The 24282-nt window shown below is 34.0% G+C and overlaps 1 long non-coding RNA gene across 1 annotated transcript in view; it reads left to right on the top strand.

The window, feature by feature from the left end:
• Window positions 1-24282, top strand: part of LOC141378444 (uncharacterized) — a 73718-nt gene that overhangs the window by 40605 nt on the left and 8831 nt on the right. The gene's annotated exons all lie outside the window — the stretch shown is intronic.

The raw sequence follows: 24282 nt of genomic DNA, 5'->3' as shown, positions 1-24282 counted from the left end.
TGGATAAAGTAAATAATAAAACATTTTGGATACAAAATCATATACAGTAAGGGTTGTGTATATGTATGACTAAAACAGGAAGCAACTAATCTAATAATAAAGATGTATAGAGAAAGATATGTAGAGATCTGGAGGTTGAGCAGGTGCACTAATCCTCTCCGCTGTCCTGATAGTCCACTGCAGTCTTCTTATGTCTGATTTGGTGATTTCTAGATGGCACTTAGAGTTTTTTTTATCTGATCTTTTTATACATTTATTGTTTGCAAAACTTTACACTATATACTTTTGGTCTCTGTACTGGAAACTCCAAATCACCAAGACAAAACATTCTTGTGTGCAAACAATTGACAATAAATAATTGACAAGTTTTGATAAAACTGTAATTAAGCTCCTTTCTGCCTGTTGAGCAAAGCCCAAGTTATGATATACTAAATTAAAATTACAAGACAAAAAGTCAAAATAATGATTTATTAATTCAAAATAGGACTAAATAAATCTGTAGCAATGACATAACGACAATAGATGGCGACAACTCACCATTTAAATGTGTAACTTAATTCTCTAAAGAGGATTAATCTAATAAAACTTTTTTTTTTTTATATTTCAGTTATTGAATCTTTAACTGAATGTCATTTTTTTCATGCATGCAGTTTTCATAAACAAGCTAATGAAAGAATTTAAACTCAAATTAATGGTCCATGGTAATTTGACAAGTAACTTTGCAATGTAGTGGGTAACACATGCAGTTTAAGTCAATTCAAAATGAAGTGAATTTAAAGTAATATTTCCCACATTGTCTTTAACTAACCAAGGACAATTTCACAGTATTATTATGCCACAGTATCCATAAAACAAATTCTTCTGGAGTCATAAGTCTTATTTCTTATAGTTATGTTATAAATATTAAGGCGCTGCAAGCAATTTTTCATCTTGACAGGCTGGCAAAATTCGGCATGTACACTCTCTCAAAAACAAAAACAAAAAAAATTGTGGTCAGGCATGCACAAAGCATCTTCTTCCTCACAATGAGTTTCTTACTTCTATCATTCATCCAACCAAGTTCATTCTTCCGAAGTGATCTGGGAACAAGGTCAGCGCTGCAAATAGCCTGTAAAGCCTGCCCTGGCTCATTTAAAGTGACCAGCGCAATGAATGATAATGTCATTAAAAATTAAAACAGTTTAAAACGGGCTTCTCTAGAACTGTAAATATTGCACATTATATAACAAATTGTGTTAAAGTATACAAGCATATAGCTGACTTGTGCACTTCATGCTATTCTTTCTTCTTGCTTATTTTGCAGATAACAGACCAACAAAAAATACATTAAAATAAAGATAAAAATTATATCAAATGAGTTTCAAAAAGATATATTTTCCAAGAAAGATATAAAAGTGTATATCCTTTTATAAAAGTGTATATTTATGGGCAGGAACAAAGTTTTTGTTCCTGCCCATAAATAGATTTTTGTTCTGTGGGAAATAGGGGTTTATTTAATGTTACACTGTAATTGGGTTACAAGCCCGTCATTTGTTTGCTACATTTTTAATTTGTCATTATGTTAAAGATTTTCATAAGTATCTGATTTTTCCTTGTTCTAATGTGCTTTCGTTTTCTACTCACCTGCTGCAGGAGTTTTAAAATCGTAAACAATAATGAAATCTGGTTACAGCACACACAAACCTTAAACGTGCGCACACTACAAGACCAGAAAACTGTGGCACAGCACACTACAAGATATTATTAAGATTATGATAAGCCTGATGGAGCACATAACCTGATTGCAGAATAACTCTGCTTTATGATAGGCTAACTAACAAATATTTGACCAACTGCCAGAGCGAACAGCCTGCAGAATGAAAAAAATGCTGCTTGAAAAGAGCACAGTCCAAACAAATGTCTAATATTATGAATAACAAAAATGAAACACAAACTACTATTATTATTATTATTATTAATAATAATAATAATATTATTATTATTATTACGGATCAGAGAGAAGACAAAGGCAGATTAACAGAGAATAGATATTTAATGATACTTCAAACAATGTTGAGGTTGTTCATAAAAGAAATAACCAATACCAACAAAAAGAAGACAAACAAACAGAACTTAACTTCGGGTTGTAACAAAAACAAGATGATGCCAGTCGAGGTAAACAGTACAGGATTCACAGGACAAGATAACAGACAGGATGACAAACTGGTGAGCAGGCAGGCTACATCGTCAGGTAAATGCTGTCACACCGAAGAGAAATAAGTCTGGCTAATAACAAATAAATCAAACCATAAATGAGTGAGTGTTCTAGGCTTATGTAGTGTGAGCAGTGATGAGCAACAGGTGAAGGTGATTAGTGATTAGTCTGGTGATTGGGGCTGTTCAGGTGCAGTGAATGAATCTGACAGTCCAGAAGGATTCCTGACAATTATTATTATAAGCTAATATCATAATAATGGGATGTGCCGTGCTTTGACTGGCTATTTATTTCAAAAGAAAAATTGTTAGTTGTTGCACTGCATAGCTTATAGTGTGGAAAAATGTAATTCACAATGCAACAAAACCCTGGTCTGCAGTTACAGTACTGTCTCTCCCTCTGAATTTTATTTTCTATACTTAAATTTTCTAAACCTTATATTTTAATGTTTAAGCATTTTATTTCATTGGCTACACATCTGGGTCATAGTAACCACACACACAGAATAAAGTGTGGCTAATGAAAAAAAATGATAGTCTAAGCATATTATAAATTAGCTTGTTAATTTATTCATTTGTTTGAAACCAACACAATTCCCACCAGCTTTTCTTTTTAGGCTTTCAGGACGTTGTCACAGCCATGAACGGAATAACTGGCTTTATTAATAGCCTAATTGTTATAATTTGACCAACTGCCTATAGGCACAACCTCAAAATGGTTTCTGGCAGTTATAAAAAAATAAACGCATGCACTCAAGGTGTGCTGCAATTCTCTTTCATATATGAAATAAAAGTTTGTATGTTAGAGAGAAACAGAATTGCTGCTCATCGCATGCTTTTACTTAATTTTATAAAAGCCAGTAAGAGATATGCAAACTGGGACATAATGACACCTATTTTAAGGTTTTGCTTCTAGTGGCAGGTAATCAAATATTACCATAATAATCATAATAATAATAATAATAATTATTATTATTATTATTAGCAGGTTGTTGTTATTCCGTTCATTGTTGTGACAAGGTCCTGTAAGCCTAAAAAGAACAGCTGGGGAGAATCATGTCACTTTTAACAAATAAATAAATATATAAGCTAATTTATAATAAGATTAAATGATAGTTTTTTACCCAAAGTGAATATATATATATATAGTATTATATTTATGTTTAGTATAGGGGATAAAATAGTGTAAGTATAAAAAAAACATTTAGTCCCATAGCCTAAACCGAAACGAGTAGGCTATAGGCCATAAGATTTTTATTTTCAGAGAGATAACTGCAGGGCCGGGGTTTTGCATTGTGAATTATGTTTTTCAATACTATAGCTAACAATTTTGCTTTTAAACTACATAGCCAGTCAAAGCACAGTATAATAAGTAAAACTGGCCACAATTTAGTTTGGATGCGATACATTGATTGGAAAATATACATTAAATACAAAGGCTGGTTATTTTACTGGTGATGAGGCACACTACAGTGTAACCTTACATTTTACTCATTATTTTAATTTATATTTTGTTAATTAATACTTAAATGTAAAAATGTTATTGAATCTACTTATAAAGATTTTTTATTAACTTTTGTCTGGTGCAAAGTTTAATAGCTGTTAGTTGTGAAAGTTATTGATGTGCTCTGGCTCCTTTAAGAGAGGTGCACCGGAAAGTAGGAGAAAAGTTTGACAGATGCAATGCTGTTGTAATGCTGATTGTGAATGTCATGTTGATGCTCCAGATTAAAGAAAAAGAAATGAATGATCACCCTGGTAACCCTCGTTTATTTATGATACCCACGTTGGAGAGACTGGTGTGTAAACAGCCAGAAATAAGGGTTACAACAGATTTTCAGCAAAAATATTATAAGAAAACTTATTTGACAACCACAGATCCTATCAATCTCATAACAAATGCCCTAAATTACCTAGCCTAGTTGACAGCAAGCATCAAGTGTGTATTGAGACTGTGTCTGTCATCTGTCTTTATGAAGCATTAAACAGAAGCGCATACGGTGACCGCAGTGATGTTCAGCTGACGAGGCGCATTTATTTAGCCTGTAACCTACCCTATAGATTTTTATTTTTTTTTACATGTAATGTTCTTAAACTTTTGTTAAAATGTATATTTATAGTTTAGATATAAAATATAAATATATAAAGGCCTGGATAAATTATGTATTTCATAAAATGATTGTTTATGGACTAAGCAAACTGTAATTCTCCAAATAGAAAATGACTAAAGTTGAATTTTTCATTACCTGTGTTAGTCTGGGGTTTAATTTCTCACGAAGGTGAAAAACTCTGATGCATTCAATCTCAGCATTGTCAAAATGAAAATCAAGCAAAAAGAGAGAGAGAGACAGAGTGCATGCGCGAGACGACTCTTATCTCCTTGGTGACGAATCTTCATTGACTGCAGATTCCAGCAGTAAGAGCAGACTGTGAAGGTTTAGTAGCACATTTTTATCCTAAAGTATTGCTGTGCACACAACATAATGAGTGACACATAGTTAAAAAAGAGGATAAACTGTTGGTGCGCGTCTCGCTGGCGCATCTGTGACCAAGACAGAACGTGTTTGTTTGAGATGATCAAGAGCCACGGTATCCAGAAACCACCAAATGAAAAAGATGAACCACATCCAACAGGAGGAACTGTGGATGCCAGGGGAATCTGTCTGAAATGGATGTCTTTGTGTAGTGAACAAGCATGAATAACATGCAGGTTTTAGAGTATTCATGTGAAATTCCTAGCTTCAGCTTACATGTTTTTCATGTTTGTTAACCATTTATTAATATGATTTACCATTAACAAAGCATTTGTTGGTGTAATTAATAACCTTATTGTAGTGTACACTCAGCATTATCTAATGTTACATTTGTTCATTAATGGTTCTTGTAAGCACTAAGGTGTTAACTAATTTATTAATTAACACTGTAACAGACGTTAATAAGAGTTATCTTACATTTCTTCATGTTTAAGGATCACTTTATTTCTATTGTTTATGGGGGACTTTTATTTTGACAAGAAATCGTTTTTTCAGAGCTAAAAAGTTATGATGAGAGAACAGTATGGATAGCGGACATTTCATGACGGTTTAACAGAGCTCGTGTTAAAAAGGACGGTTTGTAAGTTTATTCCTTGCTGCCAAATATGTTGAGCTTCTTTAAAGGAAGTGGAGCAGATGACGTAGGCTCAACGTAGCCATTACGATAGCTCGCATCACCACATTAATATTCACAAGAAGTATTACGAGCTGTTACGACAGACACAATCATCGTGACAACACAGCTACGTTTTACTTGAATTATTCATGATTCAGTGACCGAAGCACTACGCTTAGCTTACGGTGACCTTACCTCATCATCCAAGATCATGACGGGAGAGTAACGCACGCGGAAGTGCGTTAAGAAATACAAACCGAAAGCAGCAAAATACAAAGCAACAGAGTTTTGCTGCTGTTTAATGTCGTTCATCATGGGTAAAACTTTACAATAACAGCATGAATAATGATGTATTAATATGTAAACTAAACATTACTTTATTATTAACTAATGATGAGTTAATGCATGCCAATCATGAATTAACTTTAAGCATGAGTCACGAGTTCATGTGTGAATAACGGCTACCTTAATTGTTAGTACATGTTTATGTCTAATTTAACCATCATGAACTCATGATATGTTAATGTATAATTATATTGTGACTTTTCATGGAAGGGCACATCATCATTAATCCATTCTTAACTACTCATGAACTTCCGATGCACGTCCATCTAGTATTTTTACACTGAATAACAATAGTAAAGTGTTCTGGCAGCATCAACATGAACAGGAATTCATGAGTAGGTAATGATGAGTTAATGGTGATGTGCCCCTCCAAGTCATGACATAATTATACATTAACAACTCACGAGTTCACGTTAGTTACATTTAGCTTAAACTTAAATGTTAATTAGTACATTAATTAACAGCATGTACTAACAAGTAATTAAGGTAGCTGTTATTCACACATGAACTCATGTGACTCATGTTGTAGTTTACATTAGTTCATGATAATTGCATGCATTAACTTATCATAAAATCATTCATTCATTTTCTTGTCGGCTTACTCCCTTTATTAATCTGTGTTCGCTACAACAGAATGAACCGCCAACTTATCTAGCATATGTTCTACGCAGCAGATGCCCTTCCAGCTGCAATGCATCTCTGGGAAACATCCATTTACACTCATTCACGCTCATACAATACGAACAATTTAGCTTACCCAATTCAACTGAACCGCATGTGTTTGTACTGTGGGGGAAACCGGAGCACCCGGAGGAAACCCAAGCGAACGCGGGGAGAACATGCACACAGAACTCCACACAGAAATACCAACTGACCCAGCCGAGGCTCAAACCAGCGACCTTCTTGCTGTGATTCAACAGCGCTACTGCGCCACCACGTTGCCATCATGAATTTATAATAAAGTAATGTTTAGTTTACATATTAATACATCATTATCAATGTACTGTTATTGTAAAGTGTTACCAAATCAATTATATAATTAAAAAAATTATATAATTACAAATAAATATCAAGATATATCATTTAATTATATATATATATATATATATATATATATATATATATATATATATATATATATATATATATATAATCATTTTCAGATAATGATAACTCGTTATAAAGACATAATTTCATTAATTCTTTTTTTAAAAATAATGCAGTGACACATTTAGTTGGATCTTATATGAAAGCAATTGGCATGACTAGAACGCTAGTAAAAGGATTTTCACTCCAGTGTGGTGATACATTAAAGTATTTAGCGGCCTAAAAACACCAATAATACACATGGCCACATCTTATAGGACACATATATCACACAGAATAACAGAATAATGGAAATATATTTACTTTGTGCATGATGTATTCAAATTACTGTAAATATGATTTGCTATTAAGCCATATGAAATGTGTAAATCTGTAAAGTATCTGAAATACAAGTTCATATTTGAATTATATATTTTTTTTTTAAATATTGAAAAAATGTCGCCTCACACCAGGAAGATTACTGGTTTGAGCCTCGGCTGGGTCAGTTGGTGTTTCTGTGTGAAGTTTGCATGTTCTCCCTGTCAGAGATGGGCAGTATTTTACATACAAAATTGTAATCTGTATTTCATTGGCTTTATGAAAATGGTTTTATATTTTGTATCAAAATACTTTAGTGTCTTGTATTTTGTATTTTTCAAATACTGTAAAATACTTTGAAAGTCTACATAATGACATAAAATGCGGCCTCTGAGTGATGTTTTCTCAGTTGTTTGCCCAGACTTGAGATCAGAACAGAAAATGTATTAAGAAGGTCATCAATGCTTGAAAATAACAGACAAATGACAGGGGTATATTTGAGAGCAAGGCAACAGTCATTGAAAATGGTATAATGCACAATACCATGAAAAAATATAATATAATGAAAAAAACACCTAAAGACAGTGTACTGAAGTTCACCAATTGGGTAAACGAAGACTTTAAGTTAAAGAAGAACTGAAAAAATCTTGAGAAAATTAGTAAACTGCACAAATAATAGTAGTTCTGGATGGATTGCTGATGTAGATGGCAAGACAATAAGACACACCACATAAAAATAAGCCCTACAGTGGTGACACCTATACTTAAATGGTTGTTTAAAAAGTCAGAATTTTGATCTGCAGGTGCACTTATATAGTTAATAAAGAGGAAAGATGTCTGTCTAAAGATAGCAAAGTGGCAAAATACAGTATATGAGACACACAAATTTAATAATACTCCAGCCTATACAGACTGGTCAAAAACTCCAGATTCCAGACTTTGCAAAAACAGATAAGTCCATTTTTACAGATGACATGTTTTATGTTTTGCATTGGTTACCGCCAAAACCTTATTTTATGTGTAGGCCCTGCATATTGTGTTGTGCTCCACCCTGCTTTTCTCTCTGTCTCTCACCAGCTCTCAGGTTAATTAGCTCCCAGCTGCTAATCATTATGAATCTGCCTGAATCAGAGTGGTTTGGCTTTAAATACAGCCCTCTGAAGCTAGAGAGCTGAGGAACACTTCTCCCCAGCTCTTAAGTGTAGTAGTAGTAGTAGTAGTAGTAGTAGTAGTAGTAGTAGTAGTAGTAGTAGTAGTAGTAGTAGTAGTAGTAGTAGTAGTAGTAGTAGTAGTAAATTTTATTATTATATTGTTCACTTGTGGTTGTGATATTGTTTATTAGTGTTCTTGTAGTTGGATTAAGCCTTAAAGCCAAGTTAACATTATTGTTGCATTTCCATTACTATATAATATTTTGTGTACTTTGAGATTTACTTCCAAGAGTGAATAAAGCGTGAGTATTTTATTTTGTATATCTTTACACCTGTTTATAGTTGAGAGAAAGCTTGGGGAATTTAGTAATTTGATTTTCATCTTTGTTTTTTTTTTTTTGTTTTTTGTATTAGGTAAGCTTGTCCTCTAAACTTTGTTAGCTGCTTTCTGTTTGTTCAGGCTATACTCACTCCGTTTGACAGTTTAATAAGAAACTAATTCTATGGTTTATTTTTTTTCCAAACCATGTGTTGACTCTTTACTCTGGGGCTGAGAATTTAAGTGTTTACCAGGTTTTTAGTTCTAATTCAATATTTTACTAAACCTCTTCATATAACACCTTTTTAAAATATAAGACCGTTAAGAGATGGTGTCAATTTTTTTTGGCCACTCAATGGATGGAAACACAATGATGAGATCTAGTTTAACTCATTTGCATTAAATGTTTTTTTTAAAGAGATCATCTTCAAGACTGTTGCTGTCAAACATTGTTCACATAGTATAGTCAGTGTAATGGTGAAGGAATGACCAAATATGCCTATTAGTGGAGGGTTGGCGAAGAAATTTTCTGCTCGCTTGTAAATGTATTTTTTTAATATGTTTTAAAAATAATAAATATATAGTATTTTACTTTGATACATTTGTGCCTGCTGTATTTTGTAGTTTATATTGATACACGTAAAATTGATGGATTTAGGATTTTATTTTAAAATGTGGTTCAGTGTATTTTTGCCCATCCCTGCTCCCCGTGTTGGCTTGGGTTTCCTCCAGGTGCTCTGGTTTCCCCCACAAGTTCAAAGGCGTGTGTGTGTGTGTGTGCGTGCGCGTGCGTTTTTATTTATTTATATATATATATATATATATATATATATATATATATATATATATATATATATATATATATATATATATATATATATATACATGCATACATGCATGCATACATACATACATGTACACACACACACACACACACACACATTATAATTACAAATATGTATATGAATGTTCAATTATGTAATACTTTTTAACTATATCATGTTTTATAATATAAAAATCCTATTTTCCCATAATTTTCAGTTAATGATTAAATAACTCTCTTAAAATAAAAAAACATCTTTTATTAGATTAATCATCTTTAGAATTATATTACATATTTAGATGGTTGTTTTTTTTACCGCCTATTGTTGTAATGTAATTTCTACAGAATTATTCAGTCATAAATTTGAGTTATTAAATCATTATTTTGACTTTATCTTGTACTTTTGATTTAGTAAATTATAATTTTGGCTTTGCTTACCTTACATCGTTTGCACAAAGTAATGTTTTGTCTTGGTGATTGGAGCTTCCAGCTATAAAAAATATATAAAAATATCTAGTGCAAAGTTCTGCAAACATTATATATATATATATATATATATATATATATATATATATATATATATATATATATATATATATAGTTTAGTAATTTATGACATGTTATATACGGTATGAGAATGTAGAATCTGCAGCCACTTCATCTGACAAAACTTCATTTACTGTCTGGTTTGGATCAGCCACCAAATCAGACATAAGACTGCAGCGGATTGCCAGGACAGCGGAGAGGATTAATTCTGTGCACCTGCCCAACATCCAGATCTCTACACATCTTTATCGATCTTTATTATTAGATTGGTTGCTACCTGTTTTTATAGTCATAAATATACACAACCCTTACTATTTATGATTTGTAACCAAAATGTTGTATTATTTACTTTATCCACTTATGCCATTCTTTTTTCCTGTGTTCATTTGTATGTGTGTACTGTATGTATATGTGCTCCTGAAAAAAAAAACACAAAACATTTCTTGTGTTTGCACACACTTGTCAAATAAATCTCATTCTGATTTCTCTGGACACATTTTTTAAAGAAATCTCAGCAGCTGAATAACAAACATTATTAATATACATTATTATGCCATCAAACATAACATAACAGAAGATGTCTGGCCTTTCATAATACTAAATATCTGCTACAGATCATTGACTGCAAAACATTTATTGTGATTTTAGTGAAATGACATTATACATTTTAAAATAAGCAGTTTCAAGAATGAATAAATGATAGCACTTTAAAATGAGACTAGTTTAAAAAAAAGACGTGTTAACACGTAAATTGCGTGTTAACACGTAAATGACGTGTTAACACGTACCAACGTGTTAACGCGTAAATTACGTGTTAACGCGTAAATTACGTGTTAACACGCAATTACGCGTTAACACGTTTGTTGCAGACGTTTTGGCCCTAACGGCCTTCCATACCTTGGTAAAAGCACAGCAAAGTCGCGTCAGGGATTCCCTCCCCTCTTTCCCCACCTTTAAATTTCAATGGGTGGTATTGTAGAGAGCAAAGGCAAGAAGCACATAAGAAGGAAAGTATAAGGTGGTCGCGGTTTTCAGAAAATTACCATAGAGCTTTGCTGAAGCTTTCTCTCAACTGTGTGCGCGCTTAATCAGCGAGCATACAATGTAATTGCTTATTTTTCGCGTTTTCACCATAGTTTTTCTGTTTCTTTTGTTTTTGCGAGGGAGTTCAGTCAGAGGTTGTTTAATTGACTCAGCATTTTAAAAAAGTTGTTTCATTTGTCGCAAATACATTACTTACTCCAGACTCTGAAACTGATCATTACAGAACAGATAGATGTCGCCAGTGGTGCGATAAAGTTTAATGGGGGATGGGAATGATCAGATTTACACTTTTTCGAGTTTTACAGTAACTGGGGACGATTTAGTGTCGATATCAGGGTTATTATCATTTTATAAATACAATATAAAATAGTTTTGAGGAGGGATGGATAAGTTGGTGTGGATTGCAAACGAAAAATGTAAAATTAATAGGTAGGCTAATATTCAAGGACATTGCTAGGAAAATGTGTATTTGTTGTTTGATTTGACTCCATAATGCATAATGCAAAGTAGGACAGCGTCTAAGTGAACACTGGTGCACATAATATAGTCTATATCGTTATTAATTATAACACTGTTTTAGGTATGCCTATATTAAACAGCAAAGTATATTTGGCTAATTTAGAAACACTAATTTAGGTTATACATTTATTTACGTTATGGTATTATTATTATTATTATTATTAATTATTATTATTATTATTAACTAAATAGATTAACAATATAACAGAAAACACAGATTCATTTGCGTTACATCTAACGGTCTTCCACGTCTTTATATCTAATGTTTGTTTTTCTCTTCTGCCATCTGATCTGATAGCTGAGCATTATGGAAAAGAACAAGAACAGAACTGACGCGCGTTCCCGTCGACCGTGAACGTCACTCGTTGTCTGGCACGCTCACAGTTCTGATCTCTTAAGCAGAGTTATAGCTGCTCGCAGGGTAAATAATTAATGCTAATGCTAAAATATGTGTTATGCTACTGATAACTGGCATAAAACGCTTGAATGAAAATCTGGTGAAATCATATTTGCGTTCAGATAGAAAACTAAATATGCGCTTATGTGAACTTGTAGATGGCATCATATTGGTACTTCATTGGTATGGAATTGACTGTATGCAATACTCACCTGCATACAGTATGCCCATAAACCATAGCTTCAGTCATAAGGAAACAATACTGGTAAATGGATTAGCTCCTTAACCCAGATTTTATGAGACGCATTCATGTTAATCTGATAACGTCTAGCCCCTGCATGCACGTGCCGATTACTGTAATACGAGGTACAGTAGGTTATGTATAGTGAAAGCACAAGAAGAATGCAGGATGTAACAGCCATAACACGAAGTATTGAAGCTTGCAAAAACTTTATTTGATGTTTTATTTGGGGAAAATGCAGGTGAGTGTGGTTAAAACCACTGTGCCACCCACTTAAAAAAACGAAATACATTTATAGTAAATAAATACTGTTTTTAAACCATAATTTAGTCAAGAATATCATACTGTATATGATAGATTTACAGCACTGTTAATGAATGTTACAGCATACAGTGAACTGAAACCTATACTGTAGTATACTTCAGCTAACTGTGGTGTACTCGCGCTGTAAATAAAATCAGTTTTTTTTTATGATAAAAAAAATAATAATAATGGCCGTTAAATTATATAAACTAATTGTTAAATAACTGACATTAAACTGAAGAAAGTTCCTTAAATTAAAATTTCTGGTAAATTTCTGTAATTTAACATCTGTTATTTTACAGTAAACTTCTTTAATTTAATGGCCGTTGTTTTACTTTTTTGTTTCGGCACCCCAGCTGCCGGGAATAAACCTTAAAAGTACATATTTGTTTTTAACAGTGCATATGATAAAAAATACTATTTATTTTTTAGAGTAATTTTCAATTGAATATGTAGTGAATTTCCTGTGGTAAACGATGTAGTGTTTTTAAACCTTACTATGATAAATACACCATAGTGCAGTGAATTGCTTTGATGTGGTAATATGGTAACTGTACTTGTTAAAGTAACTATAGTAAAAATAATTACTAAATATTAAGAAAATATACATAACTTTCAAAGCCTTGTTTCATATTTCAGTTTAAGGCAACACAGCCAATCAGAATATTTGCTAAAAAAGCATCTATTGAGGTAAATCCTGTTACTACATCATAAAGCACACTGAACACACTTCACACGAGCACCTCTGTTTTCCATATAGCTCTTTTAATACATTATCAGTTCAATACAGTTATTTCTATATTACGGATACATTAATAAAGTTGAAATATTATAACAATCCAAATACTATAATAAGAGACTGTATACCACAGTGTACTAGTTTACTGTAGTGTTCTGTAAACTATACTAAAGTATAGTATACTGCAGTAGTTCTCAAACTTTTTTCATCAAGTACCAAAAAAATTGTTTCTCCAAGTACCACCAAAATGAGCAGTACTGAAATACAATAGCGTAGTAGGTCCAGTAAAGCAGCTACACCTCTGCACAGTAAAAAAAAAAACGTGGCAGATTACCTCAGAAATATAGGCTATATGTCATATGGCATACTTTATAGATAATTTTTGATAATTTTTAAATGTGTGTAGCATGTACATTACATATTTAATTCCTCTGTGTACCACTAGAAGGAAGCCTGCGTACCACAGTTTGAGAACCACTGGTATACTGTATAAAGATGGAGTAAATACAAACTTATTAAAAAGTTTACATTTTAGAGTAGTAAATACTAAAGTATACTATGGTCTGGCAAGGCAGTGGCGCAGTAGGTAGTGCTGTCGCCTCACAGCAAGAAGGTTGCTGGTTCGAGCCTCGGCTGGGTCAGTTAACGTTTTTGTGTGGAGTTTGCATGTTCTCTCTGCATTCGCATGGGTTTCTTCCGGGTGCTCCGGTTTCTCCCACAGTCCAAAGATGTGGTACAGATGAATTGGGTAGGCTACATTGTCCATAGTGTATGAGTGTGAACGAGTGTGTGTGTGGATGTTTCCTGGAGATGGGTTGCAGATGGAAGAGCATCCACTGCGTAAAAACGTGCTGTATAAGTTGGTGGTTCATTCTGCTGTGGCGACCCCAGATTAATAAAGGGACTAAGCCGAAAAGAAAATGAATGAATACTATGGTGTTTTCTTATTAGTAAAATTTACTGTACAGGGCTAGTATAGATACATCTCATATTACAGTATAAAACATTAATTTATTCATTTTCTTTTCGGCTTAGTCCCTTTATTATTCAGGGGTCGCCACAGCGGAATGAATCGTCAACTTATCCAGCAAATGTTTTATGCAGCGGATGATATAAAACAATAAAGTAGTTTCTGTGAATTCAATCATTTATTAGCTTAACATTTTAAAACATACTCATAAATCTACACATTCATATCTGATCATATTTCTCACTTTATTTAGAACTTGAGGGCTAGTATTTGTTTAAAAATGTAGAAGTATTAAATACATTTTTATAAAATCTAAAGCACTTTTCAGAAACTAATGGGTCACACTTTACAATAAGGTTCATTAGTTAATGTTAATTAATGCATTTCCTAACATGAACAAACAATGAATAATACATTTACTACAGTATTTGTTCATGTTAGTAAACGTTAGTTAATGAAAATACAGTAGTTCATTGTTAGTTCATGTTAACCCATGGTGCATTAACTAATGTTAACAAGCATGAACTTGAATGTTAATAATGCATTATTAAATGTTTAATTATGTTTAATAAATGCTGTGCATGTGTTGTTTATGATTAGTTCATGTTAGTAAATGCATTAACTGATATACCTTATTGTAAAGTGTTACCAACTAATGATCATAAGTCCAAAAGAAAACATTGCTAAGTAAAACGTAAAGTGAAAACGTACTTTCAAGATGGCTGCTGTCACAATACTGTTATTCATGTTTCTGTATTCATCGCCATAATGGTGGCGTGACATTGCACTCATAAAAATTATGAAAAAGTAATACAACATATTTTGTCAATATGACATATATCATCATGTTGGACAGCCCTACATTACTGTTGTAGAAATTCACAGTATTGGATAATTTGTTACCATGGAAAATGCATAATTACCGCAACAGATTAACTGAAGTATTCTACACTGTAAAGAAAATTCATGATTTTATGTCTTTTGTTTTTCGTTACGGCAGTTAAATTAGACATTTACTGTAAAATAACAGATGTTAAATTACATAAATTTACTTAAATTAAAACGTCTGTAATTCACCATTTGTTATTTTACAATAAATGTCAGTAATTCAACGGCCATTATTTTACCTTTTTTCCGGCACCCCAGCTGCCTGAAAAAAAAAAAAAATAAATAAATAAAATAACAGTGCTTTTGAACAACACTTTAGTAGACTGTAACAAAATCTATTGAGTTTATTCTTTATTAATGTGAAAGTGGCTCATTTTTTGTGATTGTTTTAGAACTTTCCATTCAGTTGCCTATGGGAAAAATGACTAGGAATAATAAATAGCAGAAAATGGTTGGCCGAGAGAGCTTAACATGCTGCAATTTAAGAAAGCACATACAATTACAAAAACACAGCAAATTGATAAACAATCTTCATCAATTTGATAGCATGTGTTGCGAATTCTCACAACTCAAACAACTGAAGAAACGGGCAGCAAGTTGGTCCCAACAAAAACAACTTAAGAAACGCGCAGCAATTGGTCACATTACAAACATTAATAAAAAGAGCTGCATTTCACACATTAACACAAAAAAAAAAAGAACTGAACACAATGGAAATGTTTCAAGGGGACCCAACAATGTGACGGATGCCATTGAAGTTGTAGGTGATCTTCGAAAGGTAAGTTTTTTGGTAACACTTTACAATAAGGTTCATTAGTTAATGCATTTACTAACATGAACTAATCATGAACAACACATGTACAGCATTTATTAATCATAATTAAACATTTAATAATGCATTATTAACATCCAAGTTCATGCTTGTTAACATTAGTTAATGCACCATGAGTTAACATGAACTAACAATGAGCTACTGTATTTTCATTAACTAACATTAACTAGCATGAACAAATACAGTAGTAAATTTATTGTTCATTGTTTGTTCATGTTAGTAAATGCATTAATTAACATGAACTAATAAACCTTATTGTAAAGTGTGACCATTTTTTTTGTTTGTTTACCCGATACACGTGTCTTTAATATTTAATATCCTAAATAACCATGACCCCCATAACCAGGATTGTGAGTGAAATGCAGTGTGTGTTATTAATGTTTGTGTTGTGATGGAAATGCAGTGTGTTTTATAAATGTTTGTGTTGTGTGTGAAATGCAGTGTTGTGTGTGAAATGCAGTGCGTTTGTGTTGTGTGTGAAATGCAGTGTTGTGTGTGAAATGCAGTGTGTTTGTATTGTGTGTGAAATGCAGTGTTGTGTGTGAAATGCAGTGCGTTTTATTAATGTTTGTGTTGTGTGTGAAATGCAGTGTTGTGTGTGAAATGCAGTGTGTTTGTGTTGTGTGTGAAATGCAGTGGTGTGTGTGAAATGCAGTGTGTTTTATAAATGTTTGTGTTGTGTGTGAAATGCAGTGTTGTGTGTGAAATGCAGTGCGTTTGTGTTGTGTGTGAAATGCAGTGTTGTGTGTGAAATGCAGTGCGTTTGTGTTGTGTGTGAAATGCAGTGTTGTGTGTGAAATGCAGTGCGTTTTATTAATGTTTGTGTTGTGTGTGAAATGCAGTGTTGTGTGTGAAATGCAGTGCGTTTGTGTTGTGTGTGAAATGCAGTGCGTTTTATTAATGTTTGTGTTGTGTGTGAAATGCAGTGTTGTGTGTGAAATGCAGTGCGTTTGTGTTGTGTGTGAAATGCAGTGCGTTTTATTAATGTTTGTGTTGTGTGTGAAATGCAGTGTTGTGTGTGAAATGCAGTGCGTTTTAATAATGTTTGTGTTGTGTGTGAAATGCAGTGTTGTGTGTGAAATGCAGTGCGTTTGTGTTGTGTGTGAAATGCAGTGTTGTGATGGAAATGCAGTGTGTTTTATAAATGTTTGTGTTGTGTGTGAAATGCAGTGTTGTGTGTGAAATGCAGTGCGTTTGTGTTGTGTGTGAAATGCAGTGTTGTGTGTGAAATGCAGTAAGTTTTATTAATGTTTGTGTTGTGTGTGAAATGCAGTGTGTTTGTATTGTGTGTGAAATGCAGTGTTGTGTGTGAAATGCAGTGTGTTTGTATTGTGTGTGAAATGCAGTGTTGTGTGTGAAATGCAGTGCGTTTGTGTTGTGTGTGAAATGCAGTGTTGTGATGGAAATGCAGTGTGTTTTATAAATGTTTGTGTTGTGTGTGAAATGCAGTGTTGTGTGTGAAATGCAGTGCGTTTGTGTTGTGTGTGAAATGCAGTGTTGTGTGTGAAATGCAGTGCGTTTTATTAATGTTTGTGTTGTGTGTGAAATGCAGTGTGTTTGTATTGTGTGTGAAATGCGGTGTTGTGTGTGAAATGCAGTGCGTTTTATTAATGTTTGTGTTGTGTGTGAAATGCAGTGTGTTTGTGTTGTGTGTGAAATGCAGTGGTGTGTGTGAAATGCAGTGTGTTTTATAAATGTTTGTGCTGTGTGTGAAATGCAGTGTTGTGTGTGAAATGCAGTGCGTTTTATTAATGTTTGTGTTGTGTGTGAAATGCAGTGTTGTGTGTTAAATGCAGTGTTTTTGTATTGTGTGTGAAATGCAGTGTTGTGTGTGAAATGCAGTGCGTTTTATTAATGTTTGTGTTGTGTGTGAAATGCAGTGTTGTGTGTGAAATGCAGTGCGTTTTAATAATGTTTGTGTTGTGTGTGAAATGCAGTGTTGTGTGTGAAATGCAGTGCGTTTGTGTTGTGTGTGAAATGCAGTGTTGTGATGGAAATGCAGTGTGTTTTATAAATGTTTGTGTTGTGTGTGAAATGCAGTGTTGTGTGTGAAATGCAGTGCGTTTGTGTTGTGTGTGAAATGCAGTGTTGTGTGTGAAATGCAGTGTGTTTGTATTGTGTGTGAAATGCAGTGTTGTGTGTGAAATGCAGTGCGTTTGTGTTGTGTGTGAAATGCAGTGTTGTGTGTGAAATGCAGTGCGTTTGTGTTGTGTGTGAAATGCAGTGTTGTGTGTGAAATGCAGTGCGTTTTATTAATGTTTGTGTTGTGTGTGAAATGCAGTGTTGTGTGTGAAATGCAGTGTGTTTGTATTGTGTGTGAAATGCGGTGTTGTGTGTGAAATGCAGTGCGTTTTATTAATGTTTGTGTTGTGTGTGAAATGCAGTGTGTTTGTGTTGTGTGTGAAATGCAGTGGTGTGTGTGAAATGCAGTGTGTTTTATAAATGTTTGTGTTGTGTGTGAAATGCAGTGTTGTGTGTGAAATGCAGTGCGTTTTATTAATGTTTGTGTTGTGTGTGAAATGCAGTGTTGTGTGTTAAATGCAGTGTGTTTGTATTGTGTGTGAAATGCAGTGTTGTGTGTGAAATGCAGTGCGTTTGTGTTGTGTGTGAAATGCAGTGTTGTGTGTGAAATGCAGTGCGTTTTATTAATGTTTGTGTTGTGTGTGAAATGCAGTGTTGTGTGTGAAATGCAGTGCGTTTTAATAATGTTTGTGTTGTGTGTGAAATGCAGTGTTGTGTGTGAAATGCAGTGCGTTTGTGTTGTGTGTGAAATGCAGTGTTGTGTGTAAAATGCAGTGTGTTTGTATTGTGTGTGAAATGCAGTGTTGTGTGTGAAATGCAGTGCGTTTTATTAATGTTTGTGTTGTGTGTGAAATGCAGTGTTGTGTGTGAAATGCAGTGTGTTTGTATTGTGTGTGAAATGCAGTGTTGTGTGTGAAATGCAGTGTGTTTTATAAATATTTGTGTTGTGTGTGAAATGCAGTGTGTTTTAATAATGTTTGTGTTGTGATTAATTGCAGTGCGTTTCTTCAGTTGTTTGTGTTGTGAGAATTTGCAACACTTGTGCTGTCAAATAATAAAGATCATTTATTCATTTGCTGGTGTTTTTTGTAATTGCATGTGCTTTCTTAAATTGCAGCGCGTTAAGCTCTATCGGCCACCGTACAAACTACTTGCTCTACAAACAAGTGTTTGCACGGTTATACAGACAAAGTAGTCGTGCAATATAATAAGAAAATATCAGTTTGGAGAAGCATAACGAACTGTTATGTCTAACGTCTAAAAATGAATGAAAGTGAAAGAGACCGGAAGTCTCGAGCCAAAAAGATTCAAATGGCTGTGCACACTTATACACAAACAAAAAAGTGAATAGTATTTACTAAAATTTAATATTAAATTTCTTTTCATGTGGGACTTGCATGCATATATTTAAATATAATGATGTAGTGTAAAAATGACTGATGCCAGAACATAATAATGTCATGCAGGAGTCTCCACAATTATTGTTTTTTGAAACAAAAGGATTATGTTGTGATGAAGAGCTCCATGCTGCATTCATATGGTGGTAATATCCAATTAAAGTTGTGAAATGCCTGGAAGTCTAGGGGTGAAGAGCTGTAAGCAGGTTCTTTGTGGTTTACTGATTGGTGAGAACACCTGATGTAAGCTAGAGGTCCGAGGATCTCTTGAAATTTCATTTGCTGGTTTCCCTGGCAACCAGCGTAGACAGGTCTAAAACAGAACAGAGCCGCAAAGTGAACACTGGCCTGTAGGAAACCCAGAGCTCAGAGGACAGAGAACCAATTCATGCTGAAACATTTTCACCGATTAAGCCAATCGTTTAACAGAAAAGCGTAGGCAATGAGGCCTTGATTTGTCTATAACAAAAATCCCCATGTTGTATGATAGACTTGCTCAAACGGTAACTGCTACTGAATAATTATCCAAACAAAACCACAGCTGGAATATAAACATCTGCTTTTGTGACAATCACTGCTTATTTCTTGCCCATTTCACCAAGACAAAGAATCAATTCATCTTTATTCCTCTAGCGCTTTTACAATGTAGGTTGAGTCAAAGCAGATTAACAGAAGGTCTAGTAAATTGAAACTGTGTCAGTCCAGTTTTCAGAGTTGAAGTTCAGTTTAGTTCAGTTAAGTGTGGTTTCGTTTTCACTGCTGAAAGTCCAAACACTGAAGAGCAAATCAATGCGCAGCTCCACAAGTCCAAAACCAAGCAAGCCAGTAGTAAGGAACAAACTTCACCAAAGAGTTGTCTCCAGAGACAACATATTACAGCAAAATTATCAGACACATTACAGTTTTTCTCTATTGGTTTGGCTCATTTCTTGAAATAGGAATTACATTCTCAAAACAACATGGACTAACCTCCCAACCACTTGGCAGTTGTTCAAAACAGACTTGATTTTCTCATTCATTTCATTAAATTGCAAATGTCTAAGTACATCTTTGCAAATGATTAAGTAGCCGACATTTAGCACAATTTCCAAGTTAATTGATAGTGGATCTAAACTGATTGTTGATTCTCAGTTCAATGGTTGTTCTCTCCAAAATATGTCAGCGTCATTTCATTGTATAAGTCATCACATGCACAATAATCAAGAACTTTTCACAATGAATACCACACATGAATCCGTGGAACATTTGATACATTTATTACAGCAACTGACAGTCAGGTGAAAGTAAAACTTGACTAACAAAGGAGGAATTTCACACATCTCTGACCAATCAAGCACTGTAGGCTGCATATCATTTTCATTGTTTTTTTGTTTTTGTGTTTATATTACAGCATATTTTGTTTTATTCTGATGTATGGAAATTACTTTGTGTGTGTGATTGATAATGGTTACAATTGCCTTGGCAGTATGAGTGCAATGTGTAATGTCAAACCTCGGAGGATACTAAAATCATTTTTAGAAATTGTAGAAATCTTATAAATTAATTTTATTTGGTTTTATACACAATTAAATTCTGTCAAAAGACAAAAAACAGTGGAGTAAGCATTTTCAAAAACTTGGCTAAGACTGAAAGGTGGACATGAGGGATATTTCCATGGTCCTATGCGATTAGTGACACAACAACTAAACATTTTGACTTGCAGTGCTTACACAATGTCAAAGGGACAAAGGATTTTGGGGCACTGACTGTTTAAATGAGAAGGAAATTTAGTTTTTGGGAAAGATATGAGCTTATGCAAGTGAGCTATAGTGTTGTGCTAAACTGTAAGACTGTTTTACAAAACAATCTTATAGTGTTGAGAATGTAATTCCTGTTTCAAGAAATGAACCGAACCAAATGAGAAAACCCGTAAAATGTAATATATGTAATGATGATTTTGAATGATTAATGAATATTTAGATGACAAACACAGCTCTATCTTCCACAAATCACTATAAACAGTTTTTTTTTTCTCAGGAATTTTCATTCAAAATGTGTACATTTACTTCAGCAGGGGAGAGTGGGGACAGTTGCAATAATATTCGCACAATCCTCAGTACTCACAACCTTAAAAAGGCATAATTTCAGTAGTATTCAGAACAAACACTTTTAGTCTTGCACTACATTTTTTTGGAAAGTAAGAGTACTTTTACTTGCATATGATTTTATCAGTACTCTTCCCATCACTGTTTTCTTGTTTTGCAAATTGAAGAATGAGAAATTCTGGAGCTTCATTTTCAGTGACTCATAGTTGTCTTGAAACGGGGCATTTTTTAGTTTATTTACTTACATTTCCACCTCCTGCAGTCTATAACCATGTGGACAGCTTCAACAAGGAGGAATGAGACGTTTACAAGAAATCTGATAGATGTTGTTCCCTACCCCCAACTACTGAAGAAAATTCTCACTCTATAGCACTGACAAAAACAAACTGGTTTTGCTGGCAATACCTTGAATTTAGCCACAAACAAACACACGCCACGACTTTGACAGCGGTTCTGAGAGAGTTATTACTACAAGGATCAGTTCCTGCTACAATGGAAGGAAATGCGTCACAAACGCACGGCTGACTCAAAACAAAGAGCGACAAAAAGAAGCGATGGCCACTTAAAAAACAAAGAGGGGGCGGGAAAGGAGTAGTGTATAGTGGAAGAACTGAACTAATGGAGAAGCAAATAGGAAAGGAGGGGGGACTTTAAAAGAGGGCTCAATGGTTTTTAACTATGAAAGTCTTCCCGTAAACCTCCGATGTTTGTCAAGTATAACCCATCACGCCGAGATTTCCAAGAGGGGAGTAGAGGAAAGATACAGAGGCATATCTGTGAGTTTTAGCACCCTCTGCCCCCCTGTTTTTGTGAAATATTTTATATCCAGGTGCTGCGTTAACAGTGTTTTTTTATCACAGGCGCTGAACACAATGGGGAAATTTTGTTGGGACATTAGTGAGCTTGCATTTTTAGAATTATGAATGGGCATATGATGTTGATGGGGAAGTGTGGATCAAGCATTCTGCTGTCTGATCAGAAAACAAGTGTGTATTTTAGGAATATATACAAATGCTACTGTGCATAAAAAAAGACAAATTACTGTATGTTAAAAACCCAGGTTTAACATACTAGTGTTTAAAAAAACAACAACTCAATTGTAACTTTTGGATTTAGTGGCTAATTTATATTAATTTGTACAATCTCATTCAGTATGATTTACTCATCCTCTATTGAAAGGTAGAAATTCACTCTCAAAAATAAATGTACAAAAGCTGTCACTGGGGCGGTATCTTTTTAAAAGGTACACATTTGTACGTTACAGCTGTGCAATAATACCTTTAAAGCAGTGGTTCCCAAAATGGGGGTCTGGACGCCCTGTAGGGTCGTGAGACAATTAGGTAGGGTTGCTTGGTGATTAAAAAAAAAAATCATATATGCTATTTTTTTTACATTTTTATATCTAATATGTTATTAAAGGGGGCTGCATGGTGGCACAATGAGTAGCATGTTCGCCTCACAGCAAGAAGGTCACTGGTTTGAGCCTCAGCTTGGTCAGTTGGCGTTTCTGTATGGAGTTTGCATGTTCCCCCAATGTTCGCGTGGGTTTCCACCCCACCCTCTGTTTTCCCCCACAAGTCCAAAGTCGTGGTATAGGTGAATTAGGAGGGTTAAATTGTCCATAGTGTATGTGTGTGTAAGGATGTTTTCCAGTGCTGGGTTGCAGCAGAAAGGGCATCCGCTGCATCATAACATATGCTGGATAAGTTGGCGGTTCATTCTGCTGTGGCGACCCCAGATTAATAAAGGGACTAAGCCGAAAAATTAGAGAATGAATGTATTAAATACAGTAAATAAATATTATTGAAATGATGAATTGAAAGAATTTACAGTGCCAATTTAAATGGATTGTTCACCCAAAAAAATGAAAATTCCCTTATCATTTACCCACTTTTCAATTGTTCCAAATCAGTTTGAGTTTCTTCTCCTTAACACACACACAAAAAAAAACATATTTTGAATAATGTTGGAAACGTGTAACCATCGACTTTCATAGTATGGAAAACAAATTGTATGAAAGTTGGGTTTTCAGTTCAGCGGTTCGAGTTGTAGTTCTGCAGAATGAATAAAAAGTTGTCAGTATGATAGTGCACTGCAAACTGTACATTTCTAATCAAACCATCCTTCCGCAATCTTATACCAAAAACGGAAATAAGGGCAGTTATAATAGCCAAAAGTGTGGAGCGTTGCTATTGTATTATATTACAATATGGAGCAATTGTTGATGTTAAATTAAAAGTAAATCAGAAATATTTGAAAACAAAATTATTTAATGACAATCATTTGCTTTGGTTACAACTAAATTAGTTACAAAATCACAGGTCACACTTTATTTTGATAGTCAATTTGTTGAATTTAATTACATTGCATCTGCATGCCAACTAATTGTCATTAGATTATAAGTAGACTGTTAGGTTGGGGTTAGGGTTAGTGTAAGTTGACATGTACTTGCAAAATTTCTCATAGTTAAATATCTGTTTAGCAGCAGTATCAACAGATATTAAGCAGACAGTCTACTTATACTCAAATTGACCATCAAAATAAAGTGTTACTAAATAACTGTATAAAAGGAGAAAACATGAAATGATAAAAACATGATATAAATTGTACCCAGCTTAAATGTAAAATAAAGTTACCTGAAAGAAAGTGAGGCGGGGTGGAAGAAAGAGAGACAAAGAACAGAGAGTAGGCCTTAAAGAGAGTCTGATAGCAGTAGATAGACTCCAGAGCAGGAGAGGAAAAGCGAAAGAGCAAAGTTCACCACCAATTTTGGCCATGTGATCAAAGCCCAAATACTGAGACATGTAAACTGACCAGTCAACATCGGACCACATCATAACCCCCCTTACACTAACAAAGTCAATGGTTACAGGTTTCTAACAGTGTTCAAAATATTGTGTGTGTGTGTGTGTGTG

The sequence above is a fragment of the Danio rerio genome, chromosome 17, assembly GCF_049306965.1.
Source record: "Danio rerio strain Tuebingen ecotype United States chromosome 17, GRCz12tu, whole genome shotgun sequence".
Taxonomy (NCBI): domain Eukaryota; kingdom Metazoa; phylum Chordata; class Actinopteri; order Cypriniformes; family Danionidae; genus Danio; species Danio rerio.
Note: the sequence above shows the minus strand (reverse complement) of the source record. Positions and strands in the feature narration are given on the sequence as shown.